The sequence below is a fragment of the Camelina sativa genome, chromosome 3, assembly GCF_000633955.1.
Source record: "Camelina sativa cultivar DH55 chromosome 3, Cs, whole genome shotgun sequence".
Classification (NCBI taxonomy): Eukaryota; Viridiplantae; Streptophyta; class Magnoliopsida; order Brassicales; family Brassicaceae; genus Camelina; species Camelina sativa.
In genome coordinates, this window is record NC_025687.1 from 24,829,943 (window position 1) to 24,835,034 (window position 5,092).

A 5,092-nucleotide genomic window follows, 5' to 3' on the forward strand; every position below is an offset into this window, starting at 1 on the left:
TGTAGAGCTTTTCATCAACCTTTTGACCAGTTGAGTCCTTCGACAGCTTTGTTGTTGAGCTCATAGGGGTCCTGGCTGACTTGCTCGTTTGCATTCCGAATCTTTGAATTAAGCTCTTTGCATATGTTGATTGAGACATGTGAATCCCACTATCACTTTGTTTGATTTGTAATCCCAGAAAGTAGTTCATCTCACCAACCATGCTCATCTCAAATTCCTTAGTCATTCCTTTGACAAAGGTCTTAACAAGTTTTGGGTTAGTGCTTCCAAACACAATATCATCCACATAGATCTGAACAATGAGGATATTTGAATCTTCTTCAGAGATAAACAAAGTCTTGTCTACACTGCCTCTTTTAAACCCATTTTCAAGAAGGAACACGGTGAGACGCTCATACCATGCTCGTGGTGCTTGTTTCAATCCATACAGAGCCTTCTTGAGTTTGTACACATGATTCGGAAATTTTGGGTCTTCAAAGCCCTTTGGCTGAGTGACATAAACTTCTTCTTGGATAATCCCATTTAGAAATGCACTCTTCACATCCATTTGAAACATCTTAATGTTCAGAAGACATGCCATCCCTAGAAGTAAACGAATGGATTCAAGACGTGCTACATGAGCAAAGGTTTCATCAAAGTCAACTCCTTGAAATTGAGAGTAACCTTGAGGAACCATTCTTGCTCGATTTCATGTAACATTTCCATCCTCATCAATCTTGTTCTTGAAGATCCACTTAGTACCAACAACATTTACTTGTGGAGGTCTTGGAATAAGATCCCACACATCTTGCCTAACGAACTGATTAATCTCTTCATGACACGCAGGAAACCAAAACTCATTTTCTAAGGCTGCAAAGATGTCAGATGGTTCCAGTGTTGAGACAAAACAAGAATGTTGTAACATTTCTCCAAAGTTGATCTGAACTCCTCTTGTTTGTCTTTGACCTTCGAGGTTGCCAATCACATCCGATTCTGAGTGATTCTTAGGAACTTACAGAGATGTTAACCTTGAGTCCACATCTGGTCCTTGAGTAACCCTTGTTTCTTCTTCCTGATCCTTTTCAACTTTCTCTAGATCAAGAGTTGGCAGATCTTCATCATCCTGAGCTACAGGGAATTCTTGAGTAGGTGATCTATCATCAAATACAACATTAACAGATTCTTCAACTCTCTTGAGACATTTTGTTGTATACCCTGTAAGCCATATTGTTTGTAGCATATCCTAGAAAAATACCTTCATCACTCCTTGAGTCAAACTTACCCAGGTGATCTTTATCATTCAAAATGTAACAGATACACCCAAACGTGTGGAAGTAGCACATATTCGGAGTTTTCCTTTTCCAAATTTCGTAAGGAGTGGTGTTGGTGTTTGGTTTCACATAGACACGATTGATGATATAACAAGCAGTGTTTATTGCTTCAGCCCAAAACCTTGGTGACACATTGTTGCCGTGAATCATGGCTCTTGCCATTTCTTGAAGAGTTCTATTCTTCCTTTCAATAATCCCATTTTGTTGTGGTGTCCTTGGTGCAGAGTATTGATGTCGTATCCCTTGAGAGTTGCAGAATTGCTCAAATTCTTCATTCTGGAACTCACCACCGTGGTCACTTCTGATTTGAACTATAGGTCCCTTTTCAGTCTGAAGTTGCAGAGCCAGTATCTTGAAGCTCTCAACAGTTTCTGATTTTTCTCTTAAAAATCTGAGCCAAGTGAATCTAGAAAAATCATCAACAAGTACAAAGGTGTCCCTTTTTCCATTCAAGCTCTCGGTTTGTACCGGCCCCATAAGATCCATGTGTATCAACTCCAGAATTCGTTTTGAACCAATATCAGCGACTTTCTTGTGTTGTACCTTGATTTGTTTTCCTTTACTGTAGGCATCGCAGACTGCATCAGATTTTCCATCAAGCTTTGGTATACCTCTGACAACATTAGCCTTTACTATCTTGACTAAACTATGAGTGTTGATGTGAACAAGCCGTCGATGTCATAGATCCAGTTTAGAGACTGTAGCGGATAGACACATCTCTGACTCTTTCCACATATAACAGTGGTTTCCTGAACGAACTCCAGCTAGAACTTTGTTTCCGTTTTCATCATATGCACTGCATTCCGTTTTTGTGAATGTGACTTTAAGTCCATCATCACATAACTGGCTTATGCTGATTAGATTTGCACGAAGTCCATCAACAAAGTACACATTGGCCAGTTGAGGTTGGTTGGATCTTTCAATCACCCCTTTTCCTTTGATTTGACCTTTTCTTCCATCACCAAAAGTGATTTTTCCACCTAGAATAGGTGTAAATTCGTCTAATGCTGATTGATCTCCTGTTAAATGTCTTGAGCATCCACTATCCAAGAGTTGACTTCAGATGAGCCTGTAGATGTGTAGGCTACATTGGCTTCTTCGTCATCCTCTCCAAGTTGTATCAAGCTTAGATTACATCTTAAGCTGATATTCTCGGTTGTGTCTTCTCCAGAAACAGTAGTGAAAGCCTTTAGATTGCAACTTATGTAGATCTCATCACTTTCTTCATACATCTTCATTAGGTTGAAGTTTGATATTTCTGTAAGCAGATCACTATACAAATCTTTCTTTGAGATCCACACGGAGCAGAACTTCCCTGGCTCCAAGTAACACTTATTGAGATTCCACAACAGATTGATCTTCTTCCTGAAACTGTAACAGTGTTTTCTTTGATGATTTCCACCACAGTGATCACACCCATAGGTTTCTTCTCCTTATGACCCTCATGTGATGGTCCTTCAAAGGATGGTTCTGCCTCTCCTCTGATTTCTTTATCACCGAAATTTCTTTCTTCAAGTTAGTAGATATACCTGCTTCCTTTTCTAAGTGATTGGCACTCACGAAGTTCACATGTTGAACTGTCATATCACTTGAGGTTCCAGTATTTCCTTGATACCCTAGACCTCTGTGTGTGACATCTATTCTTCCCATGGACAAAATCTTGTCTAGATCCTTAGTCCCACTGTTCAGCATCCTGATCTGCTTGTGTTTCTCATTCAACTCCTTTTCAAGTACTGTGGCTCTTCCCTTTTCTTCGTAATACTCTTCTTGAAGGTTGCTCAGTTTCTGAAGAAGTCCTTCAGTTGTTTGATCATTAGCCTTGAGTGGAGTATGGTTAACCGTTTCCGTTGCATCTTCATAGGCTGTTTCAAGTTTAGATTCAGAGTAAGCTTTTCTTGAATAAGCTTAAGTTTATCCTTACTTAGCTGTACCCAACTGTCATACAGAATTCTGTATCCCTCCTTAGGATTGATTTCTTCGTCACTCTCTGAATCAGACTCAGCACCTATCTGAACATTATCTCCACTGACTGTAAAAGCAACAAAGTTGAGCAGTTCTTCCCCTTCCTCATCAGACTCAGAGTCACTGAAGCTCAACAGGGATTTCTCTTTTGACTTGGTTTTGTTAGGACATTCAAACTTTGTGTGTCCCATGCCTTTGCACTCAAGACACTTTAACTCATTCCGTTTGGTTACGAGACATTCATGTTTGATATGACCATAGCCTCCACATTCATAGCACCGAATCTCCTTTCTCTTACCAGAGTAGTCAACATCTAGTTTTGATGATCTACCACCTGGTTTGTCTCCTTCTGTATTACTCCAACGTCGTGTGTCTCTGTTGTTGTTTCTCTCAACCCTTTTTAAAGCTTTACCAAAATTTATGGCCAACAAGGACATGCTATCTTTGATTTCTTGAAACTGATCAGGTTTTTGATCGGCCTGAAACGCAATGCTTTTAGATGGTTTGACTTTGTCTTCATCAGCTTCCATTTCTTCAGATTTTAGTAACCCGACCAATTCAGCAAATGTCATTGACTCAGTGTTCCCAGCTACCCACATTACAGCCTTGTGAGCAGAAAATTTGGCTGGAAGAAATCTCAACAGTTTCTCCACCAGTTTTTGATCCTTGTAAGTCTTTCCAAGAACTTCAGCTTCATTCGCTATGGCACTAAGCTTTGAGCTAAACTTCACTATTGTTTCATCTGGAGCCATCTTCAGACACTCAAACTGAGTAGCTAACATATCAAGTCTCGCTCTCTTAACACTTGACGTTCCTTCATGAGATTGTTGGAGAATATCCCAAGCTTGTTTTGCAGACTTGCATCCTTGAATGAATTTGAACTCATCTTCATCCACACCAGAGAAAATGGCATTCATGGCTCTTGCATTGAATTTTGACAGATTCTTCTCGTCAATCGTCCATCTGGCTTTAGGTTTTGGAATCTTAACTCCCTCTTCTGTTGTATCAAACGGAGGTTCCCATCCTTCTTCCACGGCTGTCCATGCATCTTCTCCTTTACCAATACCCATATCTCTTAGTATCCAGCATGATGTTCTTACTTGTACCCGTACCATCAGTATTTGGTTCCATAACTTAGGATCTAACCTGTGTAGAGACGACAGTCTCAGATCGGTTTCCCGCTCTGATACCAATTGAAATAACTAGAAACTTGAATACTACTACAAGAACACAAAGTACCAGTAAACTGAGCTTTATTAAGAATTTCTCAAACAACTATCTTACAAGCTTGTTTGATCAGTTTTATGCAACACCACAACAGCTGGTTTGCCACTGAAACAATCCTAATCTATCCAACCTTACCTGCACAGCAACATCTATGCTCACTTTTTATTCACTCACCAATGAAACCCTCAAGCAATATTGTTCTTCTTGCTTAGATCTAAACACACACACTTTTCTCTCTATAAAAGTGGTAACCGAACAAGGATGTGAGCTGCTTCTCTTTTATATGCAGCAACATTCTTCANCTGGCGGATAAACTTGACACTTCCCGCTTCGTCTGAAGTCCTTCAGGTACATTCCGTGACAGTGTGTAACTCCTACAGATACTCTGTTTCTTCACTGGTATGTTAGACTTTATGTCCTAGGTATAACTGGCACTGAAAGTGTGTTTTTATGTTTCTAAGTGGTTAATTGTTGGCAGAATTGAAAAAGTTGGATGAAGTTAAGAAGATATACAATTGGCTAAATTGTCAAATTCAAACAAATCAAGAAAAGTGGACGGTTTTTCCTGCTTCATGGCATGTGCCTTATAGACT

General features: G+C 39.8%; 1 pseudogene; it reads left to right on the plus strand.

Annotated features, from left to right (window-relative positions):
• Window positions 1–5,092, plus strand: part of LOC104779289 — a 51,805-nt pseudogene that overhangs the window by 21,149 nt on the left and 25,564 nt on the right.